General features: G+C 39.5%; 1 protein-coding gene across 3 annotated transcripts in view; it reads right to left on the bottom strand.

Moving 5' to 3' along the window:
• The window catches only part of svep1 (sushi, von Willebrand factor type A, EGF and pentraxin domain containing 1), a 118,082-nt gene that overhangs the window by 82,597 nt on the left and 13,168 nt on the right, over positions 1-22,317 (bottom strand). The gene's annotated exons all lie outside the window — the stretch shown is intronic.

The raw sequence follows: 22,317 nt of genomic DNA on the forward strand, positions 1-22,317 counted from the left end.
TTTTTCTGCATTTCGAGTCCAAACAGGACGTAATAGCTAAACATGACCGACTGTAAAACACAAGAGGTGAAAGCAAGAGGAGACACGCAAGGGTGTGACCGGGGAGGGAGACAGAGCAGGAGAGAAAGCTCTGGTCTTTATTGTCTAATTGGCGAAACTTCAAGCAGCTCTGGCAGGAGCGGCGTAATTACAGAGCCCGTGAAGCGAGGGAGTAAAAAGGAGGATGGAGAGAGAATGGAGGAGATGGAGAGCCTGGTTTCTCTGATCCTCAAAGCTACGGGCTGCCTGCTGCCTCGGTTCCCAGCCCGGTTCGCGACAGCCGCTCCCAGCTGTCAGTGCACCCCATGGGGCTGTGGCATTTAGAGGACAAGCCCTCCGTGGTCCTCTGTGGCTCCTGCCAGCTGTCCGCACTTTTGTGTTAACATGTAAGATATTTTCATGCCACTAAACAGTGATCAAATCAATGTGTGCACACTTGCTGGGACTTCTCCTCTTCATGTTTTAATATTGTAAGTGTGAGTGTTTCGCCGTGTTTTTAGGTCTTTTATTAGGCGTCTGCTCAAAGTGCTTTGGGGCCACGGTGGTTTCTGCCTTAGCCATGAGTCAGTGGCTGGTGTTAGCGACTGCGGAGATGCCACCAAACGGAGCATACGCATGCATACCCACTAATAACAGCCTCCCGATTCGCCTCTGCATACTTTAGGTCAGAGTATTAACATAAAGGCGACCACAGGAGCCAGTGTGTGGGAAGGGGCTGCCCTTTGGCGTAGTTTTCTGCATGCACCTTATCGTTTGAGGCCTAGCAGTAAATAACGATGCAGGGGGAGCATTTAACAAATAAAAACAACAGACAGCAGGAAAGTTTGCACAACATGCACACAATAAGGGAGGGAAAAGAAGTTAATGACTGATTGATTATAGAATTATAAATCCGGGTTTTGCACATATTACATTATTTGTGGCAGCCTGCCATGATTAAAACATCTGCAGCCATGTATTGATTTGTTTTGTTTTGAGCTAAGTCATTCTTTGCACCACACTGTGGGCAGTGTTGCATTTACATGCCTCTCTCATCCACCGATCTGATCAACTCTAATCAGATCAACAGATCAATTATCCACCCTACTCCTCAAACTGAAAGAGAACTTGACGAGTTCAGTCTGTGCTTCATTCCCAGATCCACAAATACTGTATGTCCACATTTAGAAAGGGGAGACAGAACGATTAAAAAAGGGACACACATACACAGAAGATTTAAAACAAAACAAAAAAGTGGGAAGTTCGTTGACCCCCACCCATCTTCAGCTACCACTACAGAGAAATTAAAATTCAGTAGAAAACATTGTAAATGTTATCTGCCCTCCACCTGTTTCCACTCATGGAAACATATCAATCTAATCATTACGTCACAAAAATAAAACCTCTGAAAGAACAGAATTAAAGATTTTAAAAAGTGGAGTTTTAGCTTCAAATGTTTACAGACACGTCTGAGACAAAGCCAACATGCTGTAAAAATAATGGTGACTGCACTTATCTCACATAAATTCTTATAATGTTAATCTTCCTTAAATTAAGTTAAAAGCTGCATAAAACAATGGGTGAGAGCATTTTTATTACAGTCTTAACTATGTCATTGCTAAAAATAACTTCAGCATGAAAGATTTGCATTACACTATTCTGCAGTTAACCACTTCAACTCCGTAGGATGCCGGCATCCTCAGCTGACATTAATGTCTTTCACAAGACAAAGGGGCTGAATTTAAGGAGATACTGGTATGAAGATACTGATATGGATCTAGAAGACCTAAAGAATCCAGTGATACCAACCATGTCAGGCTTGCTTTTCAGAAAGGGGGTTAAAAATGCTCTAAGTGAGTGAAAAACTCACAGAGGTCCTTTGACCTTTCACCTCAAGATATCTGATTGAAAATGGGTTCTATTGGTACCCACAAGCCTCCCCATTACAGACATGCCCACTTGCTACATGCCAATTCCATGCATCTTTTTTGCATGCAGTAAAAAAACTGTCTCTGAATTGCATTAATTAGGCGTGACTGAAAAGCTGAAACCTTTGAATCCAAATGAGCCCAATTTTATTCATGTGTAATTATGTTAGCCATTTGAATGTAGTGAGACCCTTTATTAAAAGTGAATATTACTGTATAAACTGACCTGTTGTGACTTCTAGAATAAACACAGCCTTGTGAATTTTTACAAGCACACTCTACAGACCTCTGACATCCAGAGGATGTATGGCTGTAATAGGTATATTGACAACAAGTGGGGTTTTTCAGCAGGTTCTAGAAAAGAAGTGTCGCCATCCAATCGCCCCAAAATGCAATTCTTGCAAAAATCTCTAAATGTCAAAAGTTTCTGATACCAGATCATATTTTTCTATGTTGCTCCTCAAGGTCTTAGGGTCCTCATGTGGTATTTTGGAGAGATTACTGACCATTTTCATCAATTATTGAATGGATAAACATTCTTAAATTTAGCACCAAATCTGTAAAACAAATAGTATCAAGCCAAAAATTACAGCAGTGAAGAGGTAAAGACTCTAGATTACCTAAATAATTAAAATGAGTGAAATGCAGAAATTAATGAACTGCCACTTCACTTATTTCAGCTACTTGTCTTCTTTTGTGCATTTGAGTGCACCTTGAACAGCTGTATTGTATGTCAGCTTGAGGCCACTCTATGCTGTACATCCGAGGCATTTCTTCAATTACGCACTTGGCAGACGCTTCAATGCCCGCTTACGTCGAAAAAAAGAGATAATAAGCCGACAGCAATGGGATAATTTAAGTGTGTCTGGTTAGGAGCCGCTGATATCTGTCAAAGCAGCGGTGATAGCACAGGGACCAACAGGCCTGGAGGGATTAGTGGTAAGAGCAGCGAATCTATCTCCGTTCCAAAACGCCTCAAACTTTGGCAAGAGGTGAGAGAGAGAGAGAGAGAGAGACGAGTGCTCATGAAGCTGGTGAGTGGTTTCTGTTATACAGTAGAATCACATTAACGCACAGTTATAGGCTTTTTTGTTACAGTGCCAGATGGACGGGGTTTGTACATGATGTCAGAATCAATCATTGAATCTGCTTATGGAGTTAAAAGTTACCTGCATTTAATCTACAGTAATAAGGTTTATAAATAATGAAAGAGGGGTCATATTAAATAGGCAACGCGTTCTTATTCCCAGCTCGCCAAATATAGCAGCTTTGTCTACGCTTTAAACTATGATGCTCTATGTGATCCTTTAGCATCAGTTTTGGACGCACAACGGCAGCGTGTCAATTTCTGCTCATTATATGCATAGTGTCTGATCAAAATAAACTTCCATGTTCACAGTTAATGTAGGTTTCTCCACCAAAACTTGGTTAGTTTTACAAAAAATACCATGGCGTGTGTTATCAGACAAAAGTACAGACTAAATAAAATAGAAATAATATGCACCTCTCAGTTATACGGATACTGTATGTCCATGATTGATAGTTGCACCAGATAATTTTATGTATGTGATATAGATCCTGGGCCCTAATCAGACTTTCTCGCTCTTTGTACTACGTCATAGCCATGGATGGGTGTATGTTGCCGTTGGTTGAAAATTCACAGAGCTCATCTCATAGAGAAACTAAAGGATGATTCGTGCATCGGAATCAGATGCCAACAGACACTGACCAATCTGCTGTGTTTGACACCTTCGTAATGTAAACTCTCTGAATAAGGAGAAGGAAAAAGTATTCAAAGTACAAAAACTGCTGTCAGATAGATTACATATCTGCTTATCTGACAAGCAGCTACCTGAATTTGTAGTCTATTGCTCTTTGAGAATAGTTAAAGTGAAAGTGAAAGTGATAAAGAAACATGCAAAATTCAGAGCTCAACAAATCTGGTTTTTACCAACTTGGAATCAACTTTAAAATCGAATTGGCCCTCAAAACCCAGCCATGTGTGCGATAACCCTCTCATCCACAGATGAAACACTGATATAAATAAACCATATAAATAAAACCATCAGTCCACTGATGAAAAGCTGGATCCTGATTTCTGACGGACTCTCCATCTCCAAACAGATGCTTGTATGATTACAACTTCAAAAGCAGGCACCTCGTTGCATTTGGCAGAAGAGACGAGGAAACCTTTCCACACCTTGAGGGGCTAACGATGGTGCCAAGGTACCCCAGCTGTTAATCAAAGGCTTATATATGCATGGCAGCAATGCTGAATGCTAAATGAGGACCCCCCATCTCCACCGCACTGCTGGCCTCCCATCAGCCCCTCCTGTGACTTTGATCAGAGCGCGAACCCACCTGGCTCCGAGTGAAGCTGGTTAATGATTTGTTTCTTTCTCCTTTTGCAGCAGTGGGTGCCCCATTGAATAAAGCAGTAAAAAAAGAGTTGGAAAAGAAATATAAAGTTCACCACATGTTTTTTTGGTTTGGTTTACTGTCTAAACACACAGGTAGAACTCTGCACTAGCAGCACATTATCTTACACGTTATCTCATTTTGCAGCAGGACGCAAGAACAGGAAACCTAAAGATCAATAAAATAAAATGTGAATTTTTGTATGTTTTTTGACGTGGATTAGTTCATCAAATGTATATTCCATGCTCTGCAGTTGTTCTCTTACTTGGTTTTTCAGATCCTTGAGATTCATTTTCCAAAAACAAAAACTTTATTTGCAGGCATTCCTCAACGGATTAAAAAAAAAAAAACCCAACTGCATCCGTTCGGAGAGCTGTCTCCCCATCGGTCGGAAGTGAGAGCGCTTGTTTTGACAGGCTATCTGCTCTTGGCTTGGGTGGTAAAAATAACAACAACAACTCTGCAGGGGCCCTAAGGAGCAACATGCACACACGTACACACAATTTCAGACACTAGACTCAACTTTGGTCGTACTGAGCAACATCTCAGGGACACATACTTTGGATATTTCAGATAAACTAGGTCACTTGCGAAGATAATTTTTTCTCAGTCGAATCCGTGATATGTCACGATCTGTTGAACCACAGACATCTTGTTTTTGTTCATCCTGTGTTGCTTGCTTCACAAGAAAAAAACATTTTTCATCATCTTGTAAAAGGCCATTGACTCAAAAATATCTTAAAGGCGAATGAATCCTGAAAACTGTTGTGACTTGAAATCACGTGTATTTTCCTGAACTGGTTGTATTGTTGAATATTTGCCTTCAAGCTTTGATTCCATTTGTTCCACACTTCATGCCACATCATCTCTGTTTCACTAACTTTATTTCATAAAACTTTCCTTGCTCTTGTTTTGCTCAGTGGGTAGCCACGAGACTGACACACTAAGTGTCAGAAGACTGGTTTCCACAAGGGCCACCCAGAATGCAGAGGGCCATACACTGTAGGTGGCTTATGTGCTGCAAATTATTTAGGCTTTACCCTAAACATTTCCTTAAGTGAAGTTCTTAAATTAAGTTTTCAGATTGATTTGTTGCCTCCCAGCCTTTCAGTTACTCCTCATGACAGTGTGGTATGTAAATCAACTTGTAGAGACTTGAAATTTTCCTCATACAGCAGACAGTCCATCTCATAAATGTCAGGTCATCTTTTTTTTTTTTTGGGGGGGAAGTTATCGTTACTTGCTAACACAAGTCTCAAAGCTCTCTCACTCATTCAACACCCACAATTTAGGACTGGCTGCCAAAATGCATTGCCCTCAGAGGTAATGCTGAAAAATCAACCTGCACTAAAGGAGTAGATTCTTGCAAAATGTTTTTATGCTCACAAGTGCACTATCACATGCCTGCATAATAAAGACTTGTTCCCTGTGATGATGAATTATTTAAAAATCTGCGGTATACTTCGGGAGATGGTCTGCAGTAGAGTATGCACAATTTGATGTTAATGGACAAAAACATAAAAACCCACAAGTCTTGAATTTTAAAGTTTCCATTGTCAATTGCTTCTCTATCAAAGTCAGCTGAACCCACTGTGCTGCTGTCCAGCTGTGTCTTGACAGTTGCATATGGCAAATAAAGTGACAGCCTTACAACTAAGACACAGTCAGGATGACACTCTGCAGAAACATCAGAAGTAATAAACCAGACAGCACACAGTGTCTGTGTGTAGCTGCTGTCCATTATCAACACCCTGCAGAGGCACTGCTTGCACACACTGCAGAGCTGACACTGAAATAGATACATGTTGCTTCCAAGTTATAATAAACTCATATTACCGCCTCATGTTTGCATGCCTCCTACAACTAGTAAACTTGCAGTTTACATCCACGTCTGTATAAACTCATATGTAGCCAATACAGCAGACGACGCTTTCAAAACAGATGTTGCTGCACAAAAGCTACAACTTCTGAAACTTGAACTAAAATAAGAAGATCTATACAATCAGTACAGTTTCAACATGCCCCCCCCAAAATAACAACTCTGTGTCACTCTCAACTCATCAAATACCAACACTTGGTCAGTGCGCCTTGGCGTCAGAAACCGACACATTGGGAGTGAAAATGTGTTGTAGATTAGTGTCACCAAATCAGTATCCAACTAAATGTCTCCTCTTCTGTTCCTGAGTTATCGCAATAAATAAGAAAGAGTTTTTGCAGAACATAATTTCACAGTGTACCTTAACCTTTGTCATCACTTCATATCTTTCTGTTAGACGTGAATGAATTCTTCAGTAGTGGCCAAAAATGTGTTTTGTGAAGTCACACTGTCCTCAGCATTGATGAGTCCGGGTGGATGTTTGTGGCAAATATTTAAAAAATCACATCTAGGTGTTTTTGAGATATCACTTTCACGAGAATGTGGTGAATGGAAGAACCCGAAAACATGGCTCTCACTGGTGTGAAGGCTTAATAAAAACTTGGCTCTACAAGTGTGCAATGTGTGAGCATTTATGGTAGAAATACAGCCTATAATACAACAAATATCAATATATAAGTCCATCTACATATCAATCAACTCTACATGATCCTGACAATATTTTGATGAGTATGTATCTGTACTTTCGGAGGAGAAGACAAAAAAAGCAGTGCAATATTTCAGGAGAGGATCACTCATCAATCATTGTGCTTTAAAGTGAAGGTTCCCAAAAACCACAGAAGATGTTTTTGGATAATTGTTAACCTGTCTGGGGTATAGTTGGCAAAATTTAAGGGATGGAAAACTATTCCTAGAACAGGAGAGCCATTACAGGAAAATGCTCCCAATTTGGCAACCACTGACTAACTCACCACTACCTAATGATTTAAAAGTCTTCACTCAAGTCTGCCTGTGTCATGTGGATTTCTAAGCAGGCCCAAACTGAGCCCAGTTTCACTAAAAAAGTGTGATGGCATCCAGAGTGTTGGAGAAGAGAGTGCAGACAGTTCGGTTAATTGCCAGACGCGGTGGGCTGGGCCGCTGTGTGTGTTAGCTTGACGGTTTCTGTCACAACACCATTCATCAAACTCAACAACTCAACCAGGAGCGACGAGAGGAGGAGGGGGGGAGAGAGAGGAGCTAATTCCACAATGTGATGCCAAGGGGAAAGGCTATCTTGGCTGGCAAATGAGAAACTCATTCAATTATCCCCCCACTGGTCTCTGTGTTGTGCTCAGCGCTGAGAGAAACATTTTAGGCACTGACCGTGTTCCAATCGGACACGGCATTCTGGGTAATTGGACGAGGAAAGCTGGTTTGATTGAGTGGGAGGAAGAATAACAAGAGCAGTTACGGTCTGAGTGCCAGTTGGACGACGGTGTGGTCAGACTGGCTTGGCAATCTGCCTCATGTCATGTATCTTGGGTTATTTATATTCATTACCTCCACCAGGGAGGTTATGTTGCCGGTTCGGTATGTTCGTTGGTTTGTTTGTCAGCAGGATTGCGAAAAAAACGACTGATTCCAATTTTTATTAAACTTGGTAGAAGGGTGTAGCATGCGCCAAAGTAGAGCCCATTACATTTTGGAGTGGATCCGAATTGAAGGCAGATACACCAATTATTTCATCATTGTGAGATTGTTCATTTGGCCTTTGCAGAAGTCTGCGCTCCCTGCATGCCCTTCCAGTTATATTTAGTTTTCTATGTTCACAGCATATGTTTGACATTTTCAATATTTATATGTTTTGCTTTTCTCAGCATATAAAGTTTCACCGTAGTATATCTGCTCGTTTTTTTTCACGTAGCTCTTACTGTTGCATATACAACCTCATCTGTTTTATTTTGACATTTTGAATGTTCTCCAACTGAATGTACAGTCACATGGTTTGCACAATATGTCATATATCACTGAGTGCATGGTATTTTTACTGGCTAATTTCATTATGATATGTTTTCATGCAGCCTTCATGTTTTTAATCAGATGAAAACCAGCGTGCTTAATACACTGCACATGTATTAGGTTCAATAAACTGTTAGGACTTAGATTACTAGCTGCTTTTGCTGCAGGGTTAGGCGAACACAGAATAATCAGCTTTTTTGGCAATATTTTAAAGAAAATATCCACCCTTAGATGTTAATATATTGTGATGATTCCTAAATTTACAATGTCCCGGAGTTAGTCTGTAACTTAGGGATGTGATTCATTCTCGGATGTGCTTATTTCCTCTTCGGTTAGTCATTTTTGGATGTTGTCTGGGATGCCTTTTAGCAGCAGCAAGTAGATGGTAAGAGCAACACAATCACCAGAATAATTTTGGCATTTTGCAGTTGTGCATTTCTGTAAACCACAGACATTTTACATTTGTATGTTTTTATGTAGCGGATGTGTTGAGAATTAACATTTCAACAAGATGTAGTTTGCAAGTGGCTGTGTTTAGACACAAAAACCACTTGGTGGTAGTGCTAAAAACATCCACTTTTCAATGGCAAAATTGCCACTTGACATCTGCCAATGTCTTGCTAAAAAAACATGTTTTGGTAGCACGATAACTGCAGGAAATACTGCCAATGTCTTGCTAAAAAACAACCAGTTTTAGTGGCATGATCATTTCTGGTAATGTCATTGATGTCTTGCTAAAAAAAAAACCTTTGGCGGTACAGTCACTGTTGTAAATGCTGATCTGCTAACCTGTTTGCTGGTCTCCAACAGTGGTCTGCGTCTTGACAGCCATAACACCGAGTCATCAAGCCATCCACCAGCCAGTCCATGTCCAGATGATAAAGTCAGCTCATATGCATGTTATCAGAACTACGTCACCTCAGAAATGTTAACATGATACATATGTAATGTAAGAAATGAATCTGCAGTTTGCAGAAACATATAATGTCAATATTTTCTTCTGGTGACCGGACTGGTGAGATCGATATTATAGTGCAAGTTTTCTACACTGAATTTTGGTCTTTTGAGGCAGCTGTTAGTAGTAAAATTATGCCTCTCCACTGGCGGATGATCCCTTTATAATTGGTCAGCATCAGTAAAGTAAAACCTGATACTTAAGGTTGATGTTTTTGACAGCTGGACATTTCTTTGCCACTTAATTGTCTTGTGGCTGCGTTGGAAATGATCTACATGTGACATAAAAATCTGTTTTCAACAGAATTACGAGTGGAAGAAATCCCATGAGTTATGTAATATTTCTGACATTCATGAGCTCATTGCCTCACTATACCCGAGCACAGAGCAGCCGCAGCATCATCTCTAAGGCCGAGCTTTGATTTTGAAATAAACAAAGGCAACAGTGTGGTGAAGCGTGATGCTTTTCTTGACTCCAGACTGGCGTGTTGAAAGTGCTTATATGCAGGGAATGATTTGGGGACTGTCGCTGGCTTAAAGCATCCATGAAAATGTATCCCGTCTCGTCCAAACTTTGCTCAGACCACACTGCGGAGACAGACGCAGCATTTTCCTTTGTTATGTTGACTGTTGTTGCTGTAGTTGCATTTATACCTCATGTTCCTCTCTTTATGTCCTCCCCTTGAGGGGGTTTGTTTGTCTTGGCATCCGCTGGAGGTGGAGATTTCCTCTAATGAGTGGGGAATTGGAGAGACGTCAGTGTTTGTAGTACAGTTTCAATTTATTGATTCTCCTGTTTGCTCTGGACTGGGCTTGTGTTGGAAGGCTTGCTGATTTTAGACCAAACAACATCCACAGGAAGCACAAGTTTAGAGGCAATTTAAAGAGGACATATTTTAGGCGTTAATGCTTGGAAATCATATAGAATCGGCCTGAGCTGCCATGGATCTCTACAAAAGCTCTAAAGTTCACCATAAATCAAGAGAAATGTGGAACATAGCATGATGCGGCACATAGTCGTTCTCCAAAAAAACTAAAGTACCAATACAAATATGCTGTTGCTGGGAAACACCTGCATTTAGAGTTTCAGATATATTACATTTGTGTGATTCATATCATGTTTCATCATGACTTAGTATATGAGCTGGCATTGTCATTGGGAGGAGGAGGGGGTGTGGATGGCAGGATGCCTGCTAAGCTGCAGGTCACTGTTGGAAACCAACAAACAAAAAAAGATTTAGTGTTTTCAACAGCCTTTTAGCCAAAAAACAGGTGTTTTTTAGCAAACACACTGGAGATACTATCATAAAAATCCACTGTTTTTTTACCCAGACATCACTGCATTTCTAGCAAGGAGAGTGCCATGAAAAGTGTAGCTTTTTAAGCAAGACATTGCTGCTTTTTCTGCTTTGACAGTAAAATGAAGTGTTTCTTTAGACATCACTGCCCTACCAGTTGGGATTGTGCCACAAAAAGCAGCTTCTTTTTACTGAGACATCACTGTGTTTCCAGCCAAGGTAGTGCCACAGAAAGTTGTTTTTTTTTGTTTCTTTAAAGAGAAATACCACTGTGTTTTCAGCTGGGATAATGCCACAAAAAGCAACTGTTTTTTGATGACACATTGCTTCATTTCCTACCTGAACAGTGCCATGAAAAGTGGCTGTTTATTTACTGAGACATGGCTGCGTTTCCAGCAGGTATTGTACCACGAAAACTGGGTATTTTAAGCCACAACACCATCTTTTAATAACCATAACTAAGGTGGCTTTTGTGCCTATAACCTAACCACATGTTGACTGCGTTATTGAAATGTAAAGTTTCACAATATTTACCTCCACGGTTTCTTGAAATGTGCAATGCGATCATTTATTCTGGTGATTGGGCTGGTTTGGATGCCCTGAACTGAAACACATTATATCAGTATACTTTGTGTTCTCCTCAGTTGGGTGATCCATATCAGGTCCTGGAGGACGTGTCACACTGTATTTCAAAAATGAAGTGATTAAAGTCAAGACCAGTGCATATTTTGCTTCTATTTTGGGGTAACTCCTGAGGCTGAAAACAAATAGAAAACAACTAATAGATCCACAAATTAAACTCTTGCATATCAGAGCTGACAAATGTGAAAGAAATTAAATAAAAAACACACAAACAAAGACAACAGGATGTAGACACATTTGTGGGTTCATGTCCATGTACCAATTACCTACTTATAGTCATTCAAACAAACAAAGATGCACAGACGGTTGGACAAACACGTACACACTCACTCACCAAAGAAAACAACCCAGTGAAATCTGGCACTCTCAAATGCTAACCTCAACATAGCAAGCGGTTTACTAATAGACCTACACGCCTTAGCCCATAAAAAACATGTTATTTAGTGTGCCACTACTGGCTCTTTGAAATAGTTTTGGTTTCTTCAGGTGCCAATGTATGACGCTTTTTGGTAAATCCTAATCTTAAAATGCCAAAGTAAATCCTAATGCTTAAAGATTTTGTGTGATTTGTGTCTTAAATGACAAAGCTGTGGTCTTAGTCCTGTTTTGTGAGCTCGTAGAAGCATTTGTGACAAGATTAAAAGTTCACTCGAACACAGATAATTCTTTGATTGAAGACGCATGTTTGTCATTCAGTATTATATGTCAAATCTTTAACAAAGGGGGTTAATAGTGACACATTCAAAAGCTCTAGAGCTGCTACTAAATGTGGGATTATTTTGTCAACTACTGTTCAAGTGATCAGAAAAATGAAAATATCAAACTCCATAACAACTGGGCAACTCTAACGACTAAGGATGATCACGTCAACTCTCAAAAATTAACATCTGAATCAGCCTTACTTATCCAGTATCAGTCAGGTTCTACTCGATACACAGAAAAAGTTTCAGCCAAAAATGATGTGCCAGACTGCCTACTTTTGAAGAATCATGGTTTCCACAGCTCGGTGGCCTTCTGGAAACACACTTTTTCCAGTGAGATCAAGAAACCACTGTTTTCTAATGATATTCATAGTTAATATGGAATTTAAATGCAGGCTCCTAAAGCTGCTGACATTCGGTTCCTGTCACTGCTGACGCCTCCCTGACCTTTGACCCTTCACACAGAGTATTGTTCTTCAAAGCCTCCTCACCACTCCCTTCTGAATTTCGCTCTGTACCTCTCCACCTCGACACCCCACCCCCTCGCCTTTCATTTATCACTTTCACACACACATGGAGCTCCATACGGCTGGTGTCAGCAGCACCCATCAATCTCCGAGCAGCATTTTAAGTGAGAGGGAATCCGTGTATAGGTGTGTGCGTGTTCATGTGTGAATGCCCGCTCAGTGGAAAGAACAGTGTGAGGTTCAAAGGGAGCCTGATGTGTGTAGGAAAGTGTGTTCATAAGCATAATATGTTTGTGAACACACTTTCCTGCACACTTCACATATGTGTGTGTAGGTTTGTGCATCTGGCTGATCAAGCTAGATACAAACAATGAAGCTGATTTTGAGCATGTTTTGGCATGATTGCATAAAATAAAATGCAAATTTGATGCATTTCCAACATTTAACCCTTTGAAACCTGAAGAAATTGGCTTGATTTCTTCCAGAAACATGAGAAAAAAAGTGATAAACAACTCAAGAATTAATGTCTCAAAAATTTGCAAAAAAAGTGCCAGAAAAAAAAGGAAAGTAACACAAAATAACATCAGGATTAGAGGGAACACTTTTTTTAAATAACAATTCTGGAAAATAATATTAAATACATAATTATGATCATTTTAAATATACTTTTTGGACATATTTCTGTATCCTTTAAAAAAAATAATTTTCAAAAGCTACTATTTTCTTGCAATTTGCAAAACAGTTCTTACAAAGCTGCTCATTTCCCTTTTTTCCCGTGTTTTTTTAAAACCTTTTTGCTCAGATTTCAAAGGTTTAAACACTTGTCATGACATCTGACCGCAGCACAAGGAAAGTGATGTGGATCCAGGTTTCAAAGGGTCAAGCACAGTATGCAAAGTGTCACTGCAGCTTCTGAAAGTGACATTGACGGGACAAAAAAAACATAAAAATCAAACACACATCACATTTTAAAAGTTAATCACATTTAAGTTTATCTATTGAGTAAAATTGCACTGTTTGTGCACACTGGGATGGATGCATGCATAAGCGAGTGAGTGACGTGGTGAAATCTGTACCATTAAGTCAGCGGCAGCTCCTGCAGACTCCCCACCTTGCAGATCTGATTTTTATGACAGGAATTACACTCCTCCTCTCAACAGTCATTATACTAAAAACTTCATCTCAGGGGAACAATTAACTGCAGGGGTAAAGCGCAAAAAAATGACACCGTGACGGATGTGTATAGGGCCAATGTGGAAAGGTTTGAAATTACATTAGTGTCCGTCGAGGGGACTTTACTGACATCTATGTTTTACAGAGCCGGGAAGTGTAAAGATTGCCCTCTCCTGTGCTGAGCTCCTTCCAAGTCCCCGTTTTTCTAAATGGAGTGAAAAAAGGTGCAGACGATAATTGTGACTTGTGAGAGTGAAAAGAAAGAGAGTGCTTTCTTTTGGACCTATGTTGAAAGACAAAACGGTGGGTGGTAGTTTCCCCTTTGGTAAGTATCTGACTCCTGATGCATGTACCAGGGGGACACTGGAGAACAAAAACTGGTCACGAAAAGAAACATTCAACATTCACTGTTTCCTCTTCTTCTCTCACATTCATTCAAAGCATAAAAATCCCATTAAATACAGTGAAGACACGGAAATATGTTACGGACAGCCACAACCCCAGAGAGAGAAATGAAGGAGGGGCTTTGAACTTCAGCACATTTGGAGGTCCTCCCAGTCAAAAATAAACTGTAACCAGCAGGTTTTCCAAACCTTCTTTAACTTCAAATTCAAGGAAAACATCTAAAAAAGTCTGACTGAGGAGTGTCACTTCACATAAGGTGCTCTTTGGATCCAAGGATAACAAATTACCAAAAAAGGAGGGAGAAGTTAGACTTGTTATTTCTTCTGTCAATAAGTCCTAACCAAAAATACCAAAGCACACTTGTTTTGTAATATAGAGTCATCATCAGGGCAAATTCAAGGACTTTTCAGCCCATTTCTCTCAAATTCAAAAACCAACACAGCATTCACTCCAATCACTCATGCACACATGTGACTGTGACATTTTCAAGGTAGGTGGTGTGTGAAACAATGGTTCTGTTGCTGCACAAAATATATACATTCAAGCTCTTTCAATGAACACAGCTATTTGTCCATTTACAAAAACTGTCAAAAATAGTAGTTTTAGTCCTCAAATTTACAAACAAATCTTTTAAGATCTGAAGGACCCGTGGGAACAGGAGGGCCATCACACACACATCTCAAAAATACTAATGCGTCTGATTCTGAGTCTGATTTTGCCCCCATTAAGGGTCTTTTTAGGGATTTTTTTCCCCTTATCTGTTGTTGGGGTCTGAGGACAGAGAGATGTTGTATGTTGTAAAGCCCTCTGGGTCTAAGTATGATTTATAATATTGGACTTCATAGATCAATATGAAACTGCTGTTACTGGGCACGTTTTGTGATTGGGCTACAATGAACTTTGACTTGATTAATCTGTAATCACTTTGGGTTGCCTTTGAGTATGAAATGTGCTGTATAAATACATGTGCCTTGCCTTGCTTAATATAAATGATTGGTAGTAAAACAGCCACTTGTGACTGATCCACATTAAATACAGTTTCTTAGTTACTGTTATGAAATGATGCACCTTTAGAGACTTTCAAAAATTGTTCAAGTTAAATTAGTCAAAAGCCAAAAAGCAATTCTGGTGTCCAAACTTCTGCATTATAGTTGAGAAGTGATGTGAATTTAAAGCTTCATGGTGCAGTACCGTGTGCAAGATTGTGGGGAATACAGGAATGAAATTGGTATTGGATAAGCACTTGGACACAGCCTGACTTCACATAGCGAGAGAAACAAAGTAGGATCATTCCATAAATAAATTTACATAAACTTGCTTAAGCTCACATTAAACACTCACACTCACACACTCTGTTGTTTCCATTGGCCTCAATCACCTTATTCTTATCCTCCAATTCTTTCTCTAACTGGAGTCGCTGGTTTTGGCCAGAGCAGAGCCCAGTTATTTGACCACAGCAGCTTTAGCCCAAGGCCAAGTGGGACACTCTCCACCACATCCAAACCAGCACATACTGTATACACTGACGTCTGCTCAAAAAATGCGAGAGCATACCCTCGAGGCAGGAAAAGTAGGCATGATGCAGACGGAGAAGCAGAGACAAACTGCAAACAGAAAGACACGAAAGAGACAGATGGACACATCACCTGGAGCTGAGGAAAACTGAGACAGTGACGAGCAGACTGTGTGAATCAACAGCAGTCAAAAAGACGGCGGCTACAAACTCAGCAGCTTTTGTAGAGGCCAAACACTTTATTAGCTGCACTGATTTACAGCCTTTCAGCAGTGTCTGGAATAACTGACCAAAAACTGATCTGACAGCAGACAGACAGTAAAACTTTTCAAGCTGTCCAAATCTTCCAACAAAGTCTTACTTTTTGCATTTTTGTTAAACTGTCTATATTTAATCCTGTTAGTTTTGGTTTCACATTGCAATTTTGTGACCGCAATAAAGAACTAAACTAAAAATACCAGTGTCCTTTTGGGATCACCTACGTGAGCCGCATCTCTAAACCTGACATTGATTGATTTGTAGACGGGCTCTCCTGTCTTCTCATATCCCTTATCTCTGACACTCTCAGAAAATAATTTATAAGTGTTTTTTGGAGTTTTTCCAGATGACACGTGCACACTATGTACTAAGGGTCCACTATCATATTACACAAACTCATGTTGCTCTGCACACAAAATGTACTTTTTAAAATCAGGCTGTAAAAAATGCTATAGTTGAATGTTATTTTCTACTTTTATTGAGTTTATTTTTTAACCAACATTAATCCTAATTATAAATATCAACTATTCATTTATTTTCAGAATTTTAACCCCCTGAATGCCAGTTTTTTGTCAAGATGCCACTATGTTGAGATGAAAAAAGTTAATTATTTTCAATACACTACATGCAAAGTAGATTTTCTGTGATTATCACAGCCTGGGATATGTCAGTGTTTTGCAGCAACAGCTATTGTGAAAGTGCTCCTAGTGGAAATAGCATGTATTTTCTCCACATGCCATATATGGTAAAAATGACATCATCAGGTGGAAAATAGTAAAAATGGCAAATTCTAAGACAAAACCCCAGAATGACACCCAGAAATAATACACTGCATGTTTTTATGCTTTGATGGCTGTGGGATCAAAAATTCCAGTTTGAATGGGTTTCAATGGCACTTTTTTTGCATTTAACATGTTAGACTTATTGTAGGAGCTGAGCTGGAAATTCCAAGAATAAACAAAAGTACACAATCTTGCGAAAATGTGTGCCATTCAAATAAACAGCCAAAATTATCAAAAATGATAAATGAAAAGAGCATAAAATGCACCAAACAGCCCCTAAGGGTTCACTGAACTTCTCCAAACTGCATGGTTTTGTGTGAAACTTAATCGTATCAGCTTGCTTTCGTTACCCCTAATGGATCGACACCAGGACTTTTCTTGGCAACGAGATGGATGTGAAATCTGAACTCGGGTTTTCCTAAATTTGTGTTGGACTCATAGTGGATCCTGGAGAGGTAAGACTGCTGATCTCCAAAAGAAAGATCTAAAGAAGATGAGGAAGGATATAGTCTGGTCTTAACACTGCCAAGTCTGCTGAAGGGAATACAGATGGGACCAGGATGCTTGGAGGGTTGTTGGAGGAAACTAGTGACCTTGGATTGGGCTTCGAAAAAGTCTCACTCTGTCAAATTGAAGGGTTTGGTTCCAAATGAGATATCCAGGGTTCGGAAAATCTATTACAAAATGGCTCAGAACAAAACGATTAAAACAAACTGTGGTGCGTCTTTAAAGAGTGTTGCTTGGCTTCAGCTCTTGGTGGACAAACTGGCTCATTCTCAGACAAGATAATCTACATTTTCAACAACTTTTTGAATACTTCCATAATAGTGTGTCTAACTAGAAAGATAAGACACTGCAGCATTCCTAGCAGCTGGGACTACTTCAAAGGGATCTTTGTGAGCATCCAGTTTCCTGACAGTTTGCACATATTTGGCCAAATTCAGCCTCTTTCTGCACTAGCACGAGCTGCAGATGCACCCACTGCCTTTAACCGCTGCTGACCTTTAGGCGTGCATATCTCTGCCCTACCCGGCTGTCTGTTAACACCTTTTCACAGATATCTGATAGTCAGGGAACTCAAAGGGTCCCGAGTTATCAATACATGGTGACAGCTGCTAGAGAACAGAGGTATCAGTTCAAACACATCTGTTGACCACTTCTTCAGACATGCAATAATTCTAAAATTTAAACCTAGATTTACATTAATTTTCTTGTGCTGCGTTCAAGAAGCTTTCACAAGAAATTGAATACTGAAACTTGAGCAAATTGGTTTGATATCTTTTGAAAACATGGGGGAAATGAATGCAATGAGCAGCTTGGCAAAAAAAAAAAAAAAAAAATCTGACAAATTGCAAGAAAATAGTAAAAGGTGGCAAGAAAATGGCCTGAAAAAAAAGTTTTTAAAGAGCGAATTTTAAAAGAATTAGAAAAAAAAATGTCCAGAAAACCTAATTTTAAATTATTTTAATTAAATATTTAAAATCATATTACAGTAAAAACATTTTTTTGGATTACTTGTATTTTTAACTTTCATTTTCTTCTCCTTTTTTTGCTTATTTTTCAATTAATTTTTTGCTAATTTTTGGGCAACGTCTTGTTTAGTTTCTCATTTCCTTCTTACCATGTGTTTGAAAGATATCAAACCAATTTGCTCAGGTTTCACAGGGTTAAAAAATGAAAAACTGGTCTATTCTTGCTTTGATTATTGATTTAAATTTGATGTGCTGCTTTTCATCTGAGGTCAAGAACATCAGGCCAGCTCGCACGTCACGCTGTGTGTCTGTGTTTGTGTGAGATAATGGTGAATGAGGAGGCCTCGGGGTCCTTCTAGACGTTCAGAGGTCGGAAAGTAGGCCCCCGTTTCTGGAAAATATTCGGTATCCATTTCAGAGAGGAGGGCAGGGGTGAGCCGAGTGTGACGAGAGAAGGAACAGGAGTGCACAGGCCGACGTTAAGTAATAAAGACAAATATTGTCTCTACAATTAGACACAGTGAGATAGAGTGCAGCTTAAGCACTTTACAGGGCAGGCTGTACGCATGTTGAAGTCATGGATAGTTAGTTATGCAAACAATTATCTTTAAACCAGCAATAACTGATTGAATTACAAGATCCAGCAGTGCAACATTATCATTCATTTAGAGTCTTGTTTCCGGTGAACTAGAAAGTGTTAAGTCCAGTATTTAGTCACTTTTAGTCTCTGTTTCTCCAACAGGGTCCTGCTGCAGAGCTCCAAGCTCAGGCCCACCTCCATCAGCAGGACCAATGGTGGAAAATCTTGTTTTATTTCATGTGTTAAGATGGAAAGCCACCTGTGTTATCAGGGTGGGGGACCAAAAATTAATACTGCATAGAGACGCAATATTTTGCGTACGGTATTGTATCAATACAGAAGCCGCTTAGATGAGAGACAAAACGTCATGCAAATCCAGTTGCCTACGATATAGCACCTACAATTACCATGACCTAGATGACTGGGACAACAACAAGTAGTAGAATACAATGTTTTTTAAAAGCTTGTTTGATTAAGCTAAAGATATTTCATTCACTATCATAAAAGACCAAAAAAAGCAGCACATCTTCATATTAAAATGACTTAAAAATGATTTAATCAAAATGTTTTAGCATGAGTAGTTAATATGAAAAAAAATCCAACTGTTTCTTCTCATCCCAACAGAAGTATTAACGATGACAAAACGGAAAAATAACCAGCTCTGTCAAAGCATTTTGTGAGAAAAAATGTGCCTCCATGAAGCATATTTGAGGTTGATGGACAAAGTTATGAAAGAAGAGAACGGAGAATATTTCTGTCAGAATGATTCAGTATGAAGAGGCCCAGAACAGGAGACTAAAGCATTTCTTCCTTCTAAACCCAAAACAGACACACACACACACACACACACACACACACACACACACACTTAAGCACATACAATGATGTTGAGTCTATGGTCTCGATCACCGTGACAGTGTCTGAATAACTTTCCAACTACACCCTGAGTTTACGTGCCAGGTGAGCACCCAGTGAAGAGTGTGTAAGGAGAACAGGACTTGATGTATTTCAAAAGTAAAGTTGCTCCTATTACAATAGGATTTTAGGCCACGAAAGTCAAGCACATTATGGTATTAAAGAATTATATTAAGATATCTGCTTACAATAAAATCACATTTGAAATATATCATCATTTATATGACTGCTCTCAGGTAGCACCTACTTTCCAAAACCAATAAACTCTGTAATGAAGTCGAATCCTTTGGACATTCAGTCATACTAAAACTAAACATTAAAGGAACAGTTTGAGGAAAAACAGAAATACAAGAACCAAATTTTGGTTTTGTGAGCCAGAAAGAAAGAGAAACAACTGGAAATCTCTATTTTTGACGGTTTTGATCTAGCTCAGTGGTTTCCGACCTGGGGGTCAGGATTCCTCAAATGAGTCACGAGGTAGATCTGAAGGATCGCATGATGATTTACAGATAGGAAAGAAACGTATTCAGCTACACAAAATAATTGACTTTAAGACTTTTCTCTGATGATTGCTTTTTTTTGTGAAACACTGCATTGATTTATCCCTTTAGGCTCCTAAAGTTATTCAAATCAAACAGCTGGAGAAGGAAAAACTCGCTCATACCATACTAAACTTACTATAAGGTTTAAAGCTTTAAGTAATAATCCCAAAGATTTTCCTCAAAATAAAGGTCTGCTGTGAGTCACCATGTATTGCCAGATGAGGTAACACAAAGGTGATTGAGCCTACGGCCCACTGATGAAAGCATTGCTATATTTACAGAGTTGCAGTATTAGGAAATGGGTGTCAAGGGTGACATTCATGGAAAAAATGCTGTATCAAGTATCAAATTTAAGATCTCCTACTGCTGAAGCCTCCCATAAAAAACATTTAAGTGACAAAATGAGGTGACTCCTTATTATGAAGTACTCACAGGAAATGTTATGTGTTTGTTATATTATCACTATTGTTCCTGAAAAGTGCGTCTACCACAGAGGACAAAAGTAATATTCACAATTTCTTCAATAAATTGTTGAAACGGCTCCCTGGATCCTGTGTTTACATGCACACACCATACATCAGCTGTTCTACGAACCAACGCCAACAAATAACACGAGTTTTACAGCCTAACTTCTTTATAAACACAGCTTTAGTTTCTTTTGCTGCCCCCAATCAACCAGGACTGAAATCTTCATGATTGCAACTTTATGATTAAGAATTTTATCCCTTTGCGTGTACTGTATTTGGAGATGCTATCATACTCTGCTGACTAACTTCAGGACTTAAATACATGCAAAAAAAAATGCGACATCTGGGCTGTAGTTTACACCTGCTTAAAGTAACAAGTTTCAGCTTCATAAGCAAAACTGAAATTTCAGCTTTAAAAGCAAAACTGAGATCATGAGTGGTGTGCTGCTCCATCCACCTCTTATCGTGTTTTAGGACAGAAAAGCAATATGTGTTACTTTCAAGCCTTACATTACTGTTGTGATTAATCATTTCACAGATATATGAGGTGCTATAAACAGTAATGGTAGTGTCCCAGATCCCACTGCAGACTGCAAAATTTTAACGTCTGGTGTCTGTGGACGTTCCTGTCTGGCCTCTGTCTTATCAGAGCTTTTCTGGCTGGTAGGTGAAGCGGCCTGTCTGCTCCATCCTTCTGTCTCATCCAACCCTGCCGGAGACCCTCTGACTCTGAGGAGGAGGAGGAGATGAGGGAAGGAGCAGACGGACTGAGGGGGAGGAAATGATTAAGGGTGAGATGGCGGAAAGTGGCAGTTGCACAGACAGGAAACAGAGACTTTTCTTATCATCTTATCGTGGCTGAGTCCAGCCGTAGGGACCGGATCAAAGAAGTGCACCTTGCTTTCATTTGTTGCAGTGGGCAGTTGTTTGCAACAGCTCTTTCTGTGAAACTGTACGCATCTTCCCCCTTTCTTCTTTACAACAGTCATACATATTTGCTTCTATTTTAGGGAGATTTGAAGAGGAAATAAGTTTATTCTCTTAGCTCTCCATGTTATCGCTTTACGGCCGTGTTTTTGTACTTTTAGTATACATAAGATGCAAAAACAGCATCAAAAGGGAGCTTGTTTATCGAATAAAGAGCCAGCAGAGGATCTCCCACACCCGCAACAGAGGTCCTAGTCAGGCCCCTAATGTCCAAAAAACCTAGAAATATCATAAAGTCTTAATAAATTTCCTAAAATCCTCAAAATGTCTTTAAGTCCCAGGACCTTCCTAAAATCAAAGAAATGTCCTACAATCCTAGAAATGTACAAAAATCCTAGAAATGTCCTAAAATCCAGGAATCGCCCTAAATCCTAAAGAGAGCAAGACATCTTAAAAATCCAAGAAATGTCCGAAAATCCTAAAATGTCCTAGGATCCTAGAAACGTCCTCAAATCCTAACATGTATGCAGCTGTATCGCTATGGTGTCACTTCCCACTTTCTTCTTGCTTGAATTGAGTCCTGGTGAGAGTTCATCGGCTTGCTTAAAATTTCCCCTGTGACTCAGCCAAGAGAATAAAAAATGCTCCAGTAAGCAAATATATTTTCTAGAATTAAAAAGCTCGCTGAAAATCACCCGCCGTAGACAGAATTTTCCAGCATTCAGGTGATTGATGGTGTTCATTTCCCGCCTTAATTTGCTGCACTCTCCATCTCATTACCGGTTATTCAGAAATTCAGGCAAAAAGCTCAGACTCTCAAACATTAACATCAAGTGTAAATGTGTGTGCGTGCACTTTAGAGGGGCCAAGAATTTACAAAATCTCTACAGTTCATCTCCACAGGCCAAATACAAGCGACTTACACAAGCCTCATTTAATCTAATAGACGATGTTTTGTAAAATAATACTGCATATTTTGG

This window comes from Plectropomus leopardus, chromosome 23 (assembly GCF_026936395.1).
Source record: "Plectropomus leopardus strain MGB_pleo_1.0 chromosome 23, ASM2693639v1, whole genome shotgun sequence".
Taxonomy (NCBI): domain Eukaryota; kingdom Metazoa; phylum Chordata; class Actinopteri; order Perciformes; family Serranidae; genus Plectropomus; species Plectropomus leopardus.